Raw genomic sequence first — 13,744 nt, forward strand, 5'->3', positions numbered from 1 at the left:
TTGCTTTTGGCATAGTAACCTTGCTTCGTTTTAGCTAGTAGCTGGGCTGTGTCCTCGGAATAGTGTGCCTCTTTCCGGCTGCCTGTAGGGCATGGTGGGTTCTCGGGGACCAGCTTTTGGCCTTACAAACTGCTTCCGCCTCTTGAACTTCCTCCTCCAGAGTCTGGCGGGCCTGTCGTCTGCGTTTGTGTAAGGCAGCTTCTTGAGAAATTAGGGCTCCTCTTACCACTGCCGTCATTGCGTCCCAAGTATTAGCCGGTGAGGTGTCCTCGTTCCTGTTTTCCCTAAAGAAATTCTTGATTGACTTTGCTATGGAGTCCCTCAGTGCAAAAACAAAGAGGTGATGGCTGGAAGGTTTAGACTGAATCTTAACCACTGGCATTGCTCGGGGCAACCCTCCAGACCATCGTTCTTTGCTTGCCAAGCCATTACAGAAGGGGAAAGACCATATGCAAATCAGGCTTGGCCCCACCCCAAAAGGGGCAGTCCAGCCCGAACTGCTAGGTCACATCCCTTCTGCACGAGACCACAAGCATCCCCAAACATGTTTCACCCTTGTTGGGGCTCATCAGTGAGGAGTAGCTTGGGTCTCTAGGCCCAGCAGGCACAGGACCCACGTCTGGGCATACCCGTCCCACTCGGGGTGACAAAGCAAAAACAAAGAGGTGATGGCTGGAAGGTTTAGACTGAATCTTAACCACTGGCATTGCTCGGGGCAACTCTGTGTCATATCCCCAAGAATAGGGTCGTATAGGGTCCATCTACGTTTTGGGGAAGGGTCAAGGTCATGGGCTCGGAGCTTCAAGGTGACTGGGGCGTGATCGTACAGCACCCTAGGGCCTATGGATACGTCATCCGTGAAGGCCAAGACTTGGGGGAAGGCCAGTAGGTGGTTGATGCAGGAGTAAGTTCTATGTACATATGAGTAGAAAGAATAGTCTCGCTCATCGGAATGTAGCACCCTCCACGTGTCCACCACGTCGAGGGTTCTGAACAGTTGGAGTAGGCTCGCTGCCAGCTTGAAGTCTTTGCGAGCAGAGGCATGTGATTTGTCTTTGAGCAGGTCCAGGACCCCATTGAAATCTCCTCCAATAATAGTTTGGCCTTCGATGAAATGCGGGCTTCCTCTGGGGCTGCATAGAACTCTTCTTCATAGTCCTTTGGCGCAAAGATTGTATAGATCGAGATAAGCGAGTAAAGTTGACCATAGATTAAGCATTTGATTGCCATGAAGCATTGTGTCTAAGATTTGCGGCCTGAGGCCCTTTGCGAAAGAACCGCCATTCCACCTTTCTTAGTACCATTCAACGCCAGGAATTGCAGTGGGAAATATCTGTCGCGGAGACGGGTAAAGTCTGCAGGGATCAAATGTGTCTCTTGGCGGAAAACCACAGAGGCTTCCTCATTCTACAAGCGCCGCAGCGTGGATTTCCTTTTAGGGGGAGAGTTCAGGTCCCTGACGTTCAGCGTTAGGAATTTCAATTTTCGATGTGGAAGGGGTAGCTCCCGGACTTCTGCAGGCTCCCGGGACGGAGCCGGTGAAGGGGGGGGTGGAGTTCAGCGGTCATCTGGAGGCTTGGTAAAGATGCAGTCATCCTGTGTCTGGGTTTTGTACCATCTCCAACGGGAGGGTGAACTTGTGATGGTTTGGGAGGCTGACTTCTTTAGCTCGGCACCTCCCATGGCCAACGGGGCCATACCTGTCCTTTCGGCCAACAGAGCCAGGACAGTAATAAGAAACTGAATTTGCCCCCAAGGGAAGTTTGATGGCATGCACCTTGGAGGAGGGCATGGGCCGCTCGGGGCCCGCAGCATCTTTGTTTTTGTTTTTGTTTCCGGTTCCACTGTTAATATTTTCAGAAGCGAGTCATAGCCGCTTTACTTTGCGTTTCGACGTCTCTGCACCTTTGACCAGGCGTGGTGCCTCTGCTTAGGGGGGAGATTGGTTTAGTTCCTTCGGAGGGCGGTGTGGACTGGGGGGGTGAGCCTCTAGGAGAATTTGGGTGCAGGATCGTAGCAGCGTCCTCCAGATGACTGATCCTGCGTTGGGTTCCCTGGTAGGTGAACTGCAAAGCAGTTGGGAACAGCCACTGGTAACAGACTTGCTGGTCTTGGAGGAATAGGGTTAATGGCTGTAGGGATCTCCTCTTCTGTCATGTCACTAGCGAGAGGTCCTGATAGATCTGGAGCGGGGCGCCTTGGAAAGTCGACTCCTCTCTGGAGCGTCCTATGGCCGAGATGGCCTCTTTGGTGGCATAGAAGTGGACCCTCGTTATCACGTCAGGGGGGGAATCTGATTCTACCCCTCATCTTGGGCGCAGCCTGTGGGTGCGGTCTAATATGAGTTGGGTCTTATCCATGTGCGGGAGCAAGGATTGAAAGAAGTCTCCCACATATTCAACTAGGTCTTTGTCCAGGACTGCTGAGGGGACCCCACGGATCCGAAGGTTGTTCCGTCGAGCTCTATTTTCCAGGTCCTCCTGTTTAAATTCAAGCACCTATCTCCTGTCCTGCAGGTCCTGGATCGAGCATTGCATTTCCAACAATGTTGCGTTGTGTCACTGGGTTAGGTCCTCGACCTCTTCAAGCCTTTGTTCCGCTTCCATGACTCTCTGATCCATTGGTTCCAGTTTCGTGGAGAGCTCCCACATGCAAGATCTGAACTCCGCTTTAATGTCTAGCATAAAGGACTGGATGTCTTCTTTAGTTGCCAATCTCCCCTACTCATCTGCGGCGTGAATTTAGGGGGATCAGATTTCTTCCCTTTGTCCGTTGCCAGCAGCATGGTAGAGATGTCGGAGCTTTTGGGGGTTTTAAGATTATTGGCCATTGCTTCCAGCCTCAGTATCGGGAACCCCTCTGTCGGCTCCTGAGTATAACAACACTAGGGTCTCCGAACGAGGGCCCCGGCCACCAGCCCGTCTCGTATGGAGAGATCGGGAGCTGAGGTTAGAGTTATCTCTCGGGCAGGGTGGGAGCTCAGGTTACTGGCAGGGTTTCTAGCGAGGATTTGCACGTTACCGGGGGGGATGAAAGGGGCGAGACCTGGCTTGGACTCGACTGCTGTTGGGAGCGAGTCCTGGGCCCCTTACTAGGCAATCCTCCAAGCTTCAGAGTTCCAAAAGGCAGGCTGATGGCAGCTGGGACTTCCACGGGGGGCGGAGGGGCATGGGGAAGGGTCTCCCTCTGCTGCTGGGCCACTGTGGATGAAAGGATTACAGCCTCTCGCAGCAGGTAGGGGCTGGGCCTTGAATCCTCAATGGAGGGAGAGGAGTGGGCCTGGGCGCCCCAGGAAGCAGCCAGTAGCGAGAGCCTCTTCGAGTGCTGACTGTAGAGGAGGGATCCTGGTCGGTAGCACCCGCCCAGTTAGGGTTGTGGCCCGGCTGAGGTTGCCATTGGGCTGGAGTACTGCAGGGCTACCGCAGTCCACCAGCGGCGAGACAGGCCGAGGAGCGCCCCGAGAGCAGAGAGATTGGCTCTCAGAACGCAGTGGCCAGAGGTAGGTGAGGCCGGGGCACTGCTGCTGCTGTGGGTGACTGCTTCAGGGAATCCGGGGTCCAGGCTCGATACCCCCAGGTTCACTCGATCTTGAAGTTTAAGGTCAAGTGGCCCTTCTCTTTGCTGTGATTATCTCTTCTCCCTTACCCCCATCCCCCAGGACCCGGGAAGCATATCACATGTGCTGCCTGCGGGGGCTCCTTTGGGAGTAGAAAGCGTGGTAGGGTTAGGGAGAGGTGGGGGTTCCCTCGATTTCAGGTCCGTAGATCCGAGTGAGCTAGGCATTTTATTTGCAGCACGTACCTCTCACCCAGGATGGGCTGCTGCGTAGTCCGTTCAAGTCTCTGGGTCGCTTCTGAAGGGTGTCAGGAGACTTAGGAGGATTCAGGCTGGGCCCGGCCCAGGGCTTGATGGTCGGCTCGGCACTCCAGGGGCCCTGTCTCTCAGTTGTCGCCCCCTTTGCCTCAGAGAGTGGGTGGGGGTCCCCACCATGCAGCATTGGAATTAGCTGCCCCTATCCGTCTTCCTCTGCGGGGTCCTGCGCCAAGCCAGCTCTGAGTACCATGCCGGGCTCCGGGGTCAACGACTCTGCGGCAACCAGGGTGCTGCTCCTCCTCGGCGCCGCTTGTCTCCCAGCTCTGGGGTTGCCACGAGATCGGGGATTTGAACGCTCTTACCTGAGCTCCCAGTCCCCAAAAGCGCTTTACTGCAATACTGTGTTCATTTCGGGCAGTCCGGCAAGAGTCTCTCTCCTTCTGGCTTCATCTCGGCGCCCCCCCACCCCCCCTGTGTCCGCCATTTGGAAGTGCTACGGCGGGCCAGGGAGCTAGTTTCATCTGCTTCGCTTCAGGGCCCGTTCTGCTTTCAATGAACGCTCCGGAGCCTCCCACGTCTGTTGCTGCAGAGCTAGCCTCAGCTGGGTAGCAGAAATCTTATAATATTGTGTGCTGCGGGTCCCGATTGGAGGCCATCAGAGGAGCTTTTTAAGCACCTGGTTTTGTTCCCAGGTAGTCTGTCACCCTGAAAATGTTGTAGACTGGTAGCCATTGTTATTTACTTTTGACTACATAAAGGCGTAACCACTTTCTTTGCATTAGTAGCCCATTCCCCCTATTTGGTAGTCATGGCATACTGTGGCATTTGTTATGCTCTACTCCAAGCAATTGTGCTTTGGGCCTATCTTTTTTTCAACAGGAGAAAGTCGAGATGGGCATATTGCTGACGTGGGCTCATCCTGAGCTGACACCCAGTTGTGGTATAAACCGGTCTAGACAGGATTAAAGTCTTCCATACTTCCCAGTCTACATCCACTCTGGGAGTGCCTTTGTGTTTGGCAGTTTTTAGGTCCAGCTTTGTGCTGCCTTGAGTGCGATTGTTGGGCTAGTTGTGGCCAGCCCTGAATTAAGGTCAGTGCTGTCCATTCCTAGATCTGTTCCTGACCTGAAGACTGATGTGAAGATGGGCTGCTGCTGAGGACACTGGTTTGTCCACACTGGCTGATCCCTGGCTCCTTGGTTCTGTGAATAATCTGCTGGTAGAATCCTGCTCTGGGTTCATCGTTTGCTTCTTGACATCCTCCTAGACATTTGGACTGGCCATCTTTGTTGGACTCTTCCTTGCCTGTAGTTTCTGAACCCCTAGTAACCTCCTTCTGGTTTATGTGCCTCTGCAAGAAGGTCCCTCCTGGTTTTACCAGCTTGGTAATGAGTGGCTTGCTGCTGCCCCCTTAACCGCTGTTGTGTGGAATCTTGGGTTGCTTGCAGCAGTGGCCTCCTTTGTGGGGCCATGTTCTTGCTGGCTGGCTTTATGGTCTTGGTCACCTGGGCCGATCTGTTAGCCCTGCTGGGTTCTGCAGGGCTTCTGTTCTGTTATTGCTGCTGCCAGGTCCTTTGCCTTGTGGATCGTCTCTCAAAGTGTCCTCTTTGTTGGGCCTTTCTTGCTGGGTTATGGCTTCAAGAGACACCTAGCCAGAACCCCCAACTGCTGCAAGACAGACCTAAACTCGATACCCAATACCCAAACTCACCTGTGCACTTGCCGTTCATGGGCAGAGATGTGAGCAGTCCGTGGTGCGAGTACCTGCCCACGGGTCCTGGGGTCCTACTCCAGTAATAAATCCTGTAGTATCGAGGTTTTGAAGCTCCCCCTTCTACCATTGATCGCTGTGGCTTGGAAGGGGGCTTGTGCTGCCTCTACAGTTAGCTATTACTGGCTTGAGGGTTATCAAACCTTGGGTAAGACCCCTTGGATCCTCCAGTGGCCTGGTTGTCTCTCCTGTCTCACCTGTGGGATAAAAGAAGACCTTATCTTATCTGACTTGCCCCAGTAACCACAGTAGTCCTATTTGCTTTCTCCAGCTCATCCCTATAATGAAAACGTTTGCATGCTTTTAGAAATCCTTTAAAGGCACTACATACCTACACATGTATCCTCGCTCTCTTAAAGGCCCTGGGTTTCTATTACATGCACAGTAATATTAGAAGGCCCCATTGATGTTGTTAGCGCTTTTAAAATAATAAATAATTGTATATCACTCTGTTCCATAGAAAGTAGTGGTGTTACCGTTGCCGCTTGTGGTTACATTTTTCTGGAGACGATCTAGGACCTATTCAGGCCCAGCATTATTTTACTAATTGTACTGTTTATTATCCCTCTGCAATGATTTTCTGTAATGTTTATCCATTGCTTCCATCCTGTTCACAACTATCTTTGCCTTGTACTTTCCTATTAATATTTTTTGTTCATATATATCATATTGCATTGTGTGGGGAGAGTGGTATCAACCTGAACCCACTACTTCTTATATACTTTGTTAGTATTTTTTTGCTAGTACTTTTGTGACTGTTTTTGTGTGCCCGAATGCAATACCAAATACATGTATATATATCTGTACAATACCTTATGTGGTGTTACTATTTGTGAAAGTGTCAGGAGACTAAGTGTAATGTGGTACCAGCCCACACACTCCTTAGAGTGAAACCTGACTGCTCTGCTAAATTAGCCACCAAGCGAGTTTTGGTTGAACATACAACTCCCTATCCAACAAGTCATCAACCCATCTTCTGAAACATCTAATGGAAGAACAGACTAAAATCTCTTATTTCTATTTAAGCTCTCTGGTTATAGCGATAGAGAAACATCAATCTGGTACTCAGACAAAGAAGGTTATTGGAGGAGGACAGAGTCTAACTCAAATACATAAGAAGGACTTTGACACTATGCCAGGGAAGTCCCACGGCATCACCATAAATCTAAGAGGTGGAATGGACACTTGGCATCCGAAGGGAGAGAGACACCAGACTGCATCCTCCGCTGCATGGCGCTGGATGGGAGAGAGGACACGGAAGGCTCAAGTGGTTGCACCCAATTTGAGAGACGAATAAGTGGTGGCGTGACCGCATCAAGGTGGACCAGGAGGTCCCTGAACTGCGCTGATAACATTTCTCCCAAGGTATTGCAGAGTGTGCAGACCAACAGGGAGACGAAGAAAACAGTAACCACCCTGACAAGAAAATAAGAGTCCCAGCATATCGGAGAGCCCAGTGACGATATCCCTGAATAAGCCAGGTAACAGGGAGAACAGTAGACCCATGAAGGGGACCGACGATAACAGGCATACTCATACCTCGTCCCAGTAAAGATAGTTGCAAGAATATATAGAGAGAGAATTTTTACTCGAACACACATACTCGTCTTAGTAAAGATGAACTGTCAATAATAGACGAGGAGAGTGAGAATCATTACAAGAAGGCTCTGTGACGAATCTGTGGATGTTGTCCCTTAGCCCCTAGGGGGAGACCTTTCCCATGGGACCAGGGCAGTGCATCCCCAGGAGAATAGTCCCCCTGAGGGTGGTGCACCAAGTGAGGATCACATGGGGGAGGAATCTCCCTATGGGATTGGGGACGACCATAACCAGAGAACACTTTCACCCTGCTTTACCATATTCATCCCCTTCTTCAAAACGACATCCTCCTGCCCCCTCCCTGGATAGCGCTAATATATTTTGTTGTCAAGTCAGTCAGCCTAATCTTCAGGACAACACTAAAAACTGAGATAATACAAAGTATTCTGTGTGTAGCTTTTGGTATTATGATGAAGATAGCCGCAATTACAAAGATCACTCACAAGAAGCAGAGCAAGTGGTCTAGTTTCCAAAGGCCAGTGATTGGCCCTGAGCAGTACATCAGTCTGACGCGGGAAGTCGAAGGAAGTTCAAGCTCAAACTGAATCGCGGGAGAGAGGGAGAGATGTCTCTCAAAGAGGAATAGCGGGAGCTGTGCAGCTGGCACGAACCATAGGACCCGGTGAAGCCAGGAAGAGTCAGACGGTGCAGCGGGAGGAAATCATCCATTTGCAGAGCCGCTGCAGGCCCCGCAGGACGCCCTTGAATGCTACCGTAGTCTCCAGTAGTGATACAGATGCCTGGGAAGTGCTTGTACCGCTGAGAAGAAGGCAAACGGGTACACAGGTTCCCGGGAGCTGAGAGGGGTACGTGGAAGCAACAAGGTGAGGTCGGGTGTCAAAAAGAGATGGTCTGGGACACCGAAGTGAATAAAAGACAGTTATATACTTCGCAGGAGAGTGAACCAAGCAAATACAATGCAACAGTATGAGTCTGGGACCCACACCCAAGAGTAAGAGGGTCTGGGAAACTGAAGTAAATGAGAGACAGTTGTGTACTTGGCAGGAGAGTCAACGAAGCTGATACAACGCAACAGTGAGAGTCTGGGACCTGCATCCATATGAGAAGCCAAAGTTTAAAGCAAAGATGGTCTGGAACCATAACATCAAAAGGGACAGGCTGGGGGGCGTGGCTTGGAGCGCCATCGATGTGGTCGCTCCTCTGAGGCCGCCCGTGGGATGCCCGCCGCCGCCGTCGAATTCTGGCGGTTTTAAGCGGGGTTCCACGTCGCCAATGCCATCTAAAGCGACCGGAACCGACATGGCACAACCTGGCTAAACATAGCCTTCGACCGAGGAGGCGTTCTGCCAGAATTCAGCGGCTGAACTTCTCCCCCGTCTTCGACCGAAGAAACCAAGATGGCCGCCAAGCCGGAACCCAGCAGCACACTCCGCACCCGGCGGTAGTGGGGCCCTAGAACACCGAGGAGCTGGAGAGGGGGAGCGGAATCTAAGCCAAGGCGACCCAGAACACTCCGGGTTGCTGCCTCAGTGCCTCGGCGATCACGGCTTACATATACTCTGAGGGACCGAGAGAGCAGGCTTCCACCCCTCCCCCCGCGGCCATCCTGCATCATCCCCGACGGAGACCCTCTCCCCACACCAATGTTTCCTGGGGCGCCCCTGCCCACTCCCCCAGATCTAGTCCAGAGGGACTCCCCGAGTGCAGTCTCCCGCCGTCCTCGCTGCTACTCTCTTAATCAAGACCGCCTGACACGAGCAGCATGTCGAGGCAGACAAAGGTGAGCAAGGGTACAGATATCTCCGCCATGTTTACGGCTCCGGAGAAACCCAAGAAACAGGATCCTCCTAAACTGACCCCACAGAAGCCACAAGAGGATAGGGGTGCTCTCGCCACCAAAGGAGACCTGATTGCCTTCATGGCGGACATCAAATCGGAGTTCCGCGCCTGCCTCTCGGAACTCACCGCTAAAGTTGACCAAACGGATCAGAGGGTCACAGAACTCGAACAGAGGCTCGGAGAGATCGAGGACCATTCCCAGGATCACGCTACCACACTGGGGGAAGTGCAAAAGTCTATCGATTCCCTGCATCACAAATACGAGATCCTGGAGTTCAAACATGAAGACCTGGAAAATAGGGCACGTCGAAATAACCTCCGCATTCGGGGCGTCCCGTCCTCTATCCCCGACAACAAACTAGCGGACTACGTGGAAAGCTTCTTCGAGGCCTTACTCCCGGATCTGGACAAATCCCAGTGCCTGCTGGACCGGACCCACAGACTCCGCCCGCGCCGTGGGACAGATTCGGAAAGCCCCCCCCCCCAGATGTTATCACCAGGGTCAATTTCTTTACGATGAAAGAGGCAATATCAGCGATCAGTCGCCAAGGAGATGAGATCACTTTTCAGAGCACTCCTCTTCAAATATACCAGGACTTCTCACCACTCACCCTCCAGAAAAGAAGAGCACTTCGGCCTCTGACATTGTTCCTCCAGGAGCAACAGATCCGTTACAGATGGCTGTTTCTGACAGCTCTCCAGTTTACATATAATGGCACCCTACGCTGAATCAGCCACTTGGAAGACGCTGAGAAAATCTTACACCCAACCTCACCCCGAGATCCTTCCACGCCAATCCCAGAGGGGACAGAAGATTCTGGACCGCTCCCCTCTCCAAAGCCCAAACGCACGCCATGGTCGTCGACCCAGCGGAACAATAGAAAGAGATGAACGGGGACGCTTCCACGATCCCAGGCTCCGTCAGCAAGTAAGCCTGGACACAGATGCCCCTGCTTGAAGTAGGACCCGCCATCTAGATTTCGAGCTCACCAACCTTGAACACGGTGGCGGCGGGCCACACCCATGGTTCATACCCACTCCAAGGATACTTTCCACCCTTTGTCCCTTGGAAACCCACAGTACACAATACGTGATGGGACAGTTGGCCCTGTTGGCCTTGGGTACGACCGTACTGACAATGTCGGTCTACCTCCGTGTTAAAGTTGCGTCCCCCCGTTGGGGTTCCGCGTTAAAACCTCAAGTGCAGGATGATATCAAGAGTTTCCCCAACAGACATGGCAGTTGAGCCACCACCCCTTGACCCCCCCCTAACCCAAGGAACGGGGAGTGAGTCTTCAGAGGACCTTCAGTCGCTTCGGATCCTTTCCCTGAATGTTAATGGCCTGAACTCCCCCAACAAGCGAAAGGCAATTCTACTGAAACTTTGTTACGAAGACGCAGCGATAGCTATGCTTCAAGAGACCCACCTGCTGCCGGCAGATGTATCCCGCCTTCGATCCCGGTTATTCCCGCTCCAATTCTTCGCCTCTGGCACAAATAAAAAAGGAGGTACGGCGATTCTCTTCAGGAAAGATCTGAACCCACAGATTCTGGAAACGAAAATATGCCCAGAAGGCCGATTTACAGCGATTAAATGCCTCCTAATGGGAGACCTATATACCCTCATTTCAGTATACGCTCCCAACACTGGACAGTCACACTTCTATGACTCCTTGGGCACATCTCTCGCTAGTTTTGTGGAGGGCCAAACAATTGTCGGCGGGGATTTCAACGGGGTTCCTGACCCCACCAAAGACCGATCACACCCCCCGACTCCAAGCGACTTCGCCCAAGCACTCAGCCTCCTTTGATTCTTCAGGACGCTGGAGATAATAGACTCATGGCGGGTGTTCCACCCTGACGAAAAAGATTTCTCCTTTTACTCTTTTGTCCATCGCACCTTCTCAAGGATCGACCTGTTCCTGATCTCCCCGCATACGTTCCCCTCAGTCAAAGAGGTCACCATCGGCACAAGAGCGATATCCGACCATGCCCCAGTGCTTCTGGAACTCCGGGTTCATAACCCTAACCCCAACATCCCGCGTAAATGGATGCTGTATGACCCGATCCTCAACGACATGGCCACCAGAGACAAGATCGCAACAGGAATAAGAAACTTCTTTAACGAAAACCCACCCTCAGACACCTCATTAGCGAACAACTGGGACGCCATGAAGGCAGTAATCAGGGGCTCCCTAATAGCCCAAGGTGCGGCCTACCATCGAGACAGACGTCAGACCCGGACGGCCCTAGAGAACGAACTAAGAGAGGCCGAGGCACTCCATAAGGAGAAAGGCTGGTCCCCCAAAACACAACGGATCATCCGTACGGCACGTAAAAAACTGGAAGCCCACTATGCGGAACAAACCGCCCAGCTAATGGCGAAGGCCAAACAGTCATACTACGCGAAGGGCAACAAGGCGAATAAGTTTCTGGTGGCCAAACTAGCCAAGCAGAGACACATAAACGCAATCACGGGCCTGCGTGATGCCAACGGGGTCACACTATACTCAGAGCCCGAGAAGCAACGCCTTGCAATAGATTACTTGGCCCAAATCATGAAAGCAACCCCACGAAACTTATCACAACAGCAGGAATACCTGCAGCAGGCAGCAGTGCCCCGGATCTCCAACGCAACGAGAGACGAACTGGAGGAGCCCATCACAGGGGAGGAAATTGAGGAGGCCATCAAATCACTTAAAACACGGGCCCCCGGCCCAGATGGCTTCTCAACCAGGTTCTATAAACTATTCAGAGCACAACTGACCCCCCACCTGGCTACCCTATTCAACTCCTTCAGGGAAACGGGTGCAGTGACCTCATCGATGCAGGAATCAACCACCATCCTCCTGCCCAAACCTGGAAAAGACCCAAGAAGCATAACATCCTACAGACGAATCGCACTCTTAAATATCGATGCGAACATATACTCAAAAATTCTAGCAACCCGCTTGAATCGCATCTTGCCGAAGATCATCCACCCCGACCAGGCAGGTTTTATCCTACACCGGACAGCAGGTGACAACATCCGGAGAACCCTGAATCTGGTGGACCTCGCCTCCCGGAACTCCCAAAAACTAGTCTTAGTGGCTCTCGACGCAGCGAAGGCGTTTGATAGGGTGGATTGGACATTTATGAGACACACCCTAGGGGCCTTTGGCTTCGGACCAGCTTTCCAAACGATGGTTCTAGCCAACTATGATAGCCCTAAAACAAGCCTGAGGATCAACGGCCACAACTCGGCCCCAATCCCCTTATCATGCGGAACCCGACAAGGCTGTCCACTGTCGCCCTTGCTCTTTGCTCTCACCATGGAGCCCTTCGCACAAAAAATTAGGCGGAATGACCAAATGAAGGGCATACAAAGTGGCCCCACGCACCATAAACTCGCCCTATACGCGGATGACATTTTGCTCACAATCTCGGAGGCCCACTCATCCCTCAAACATGCGATACACGAAATTGCTAGCTACGGAAAGTCTCAGGCCTCACCATAAACTTCGATAAATCATCCGCCTTGGGTATTGGCCCCAACCCAGCAGAACAAGAACCATTGACTAGGATGTGCCCAATAACATGGGAAAAGAGCGCCATCCCATATCTAGGGGTCTACATCCCGGCTGACCCAAGGGATACGTACAAAGCCAATTTTCCCCGACTCTTCAAAGATCTGGAAGGCGACTTGAAGCGCTGAGAGACCCAAGAGATCTCCTTGCTCGGGCGCATCACTGCATGCAAGATGAACCTCCTTCCGAGAATCCTATACACATGCGCCTCACTACCAGTGGCAATCCCCACGCCAACTCTCCGAGGGATCCAGAGGAAAATGCTGAACCTTATCTGGAGAGGTAAGAAAGCGAGAATCCCTATCAGAACTATGCTGGGGAGCTCCAAATTGGGAGGGCTAGGGGTCCCAGACCTACAGGCCTACAGAGTGGCAGCCCAACTGGCCCAGGTCCAGGCCTGGCAAAATATGACAAACCGCCCCAGATGGGTAGAGTTGGAACAATCACGGGCACCCCTACCCCTGCGATTTCTACCACACATCCGGCCCCCCCCTCAGGACCCATTGGGGAGAGCTCCTGCTATCAACTAAACACACCCTCAGCACCTGGGACTGGGCGCTAAAATGAAAGGGAGTGCCAAGAGGACTGAGCCCATGTTTCCCGGTCTTTCATAATCCAACGTTCACACCGGGTATGAATCCTCGCAACTTTCGTAACTGGATCAAAGGTGGGCTGGAGACCATAGACCAGCTGTATACGGGGGAGAGACCTCTCACATTCGCCCAATGCAAGGAGAAGTTCCAACTCCAGGAACGGGATAGATTCACATATATTCAGCTACGCCACTGGTGCTCGCATCCCCAAACCTTGCAAGCAGCAACACGCCCTCCTACTGCCCTAGAACTCACCCTGGGAGATCTTCCAACCCGCGGCAGAGTATCCACCCTGTACAGACGCTTCCTAAGCGACTTCCTGACCACAAGAACCCGCTGCATGGCCCAATGGGAAGCGGACCTGGGTCACCCGATAGAGGATCAAACCTGGGTTGACATATGGACCAGAACACATACCTCGTCCACCTGCATCACCAATAGGGAATGTGCGTATAAGATCACGCTGCGGTGGTACTATCCGCACCTCAGACTTCACCATATGAACCCCCAGGTGGACCACTTTTGCTGGAGAGGATGCAGCCACCCAGGCTCCTTCCACATGTGGTGGGACTGCCCGAAGATCCAACCATTCTGGAAAGCTT

The 13,744-nt window shown here is 52.4% G+C and overlaps 1 protein-coding gene across 5 annotated transcripts in view; it reads left to right on the forward strand.

Moving 5' to 3' along the window:
* The window catches only part of CFLAR (CASP8 and FADD like apoptosis regulator), a 621,840-nt gene that overhangs the window by 496,545 nt on the left and 111,551 nt on the right, over positions 1 to 13,744 (forward strand). The gene's annotated exons all lie outside the window — the stretch shown is intronic.

The sequence above is a fragment of the Ambystoma mexicanum genome, chromosome 9 (assembly GCF_040938575.1).
Source record: "Ambystoma mexicanum isolate Mex_15411 chromosome 9, UKY_AmexF1_1, whole genome shotgun sequence".
Taxonomy (NCBI): domain Eukaryota; kingdom Metazoa; phylum Chordata; class Amphibia; order Caudata; family Ambystomatidae; genus Ambystoma; species Ambystoma mexicanum.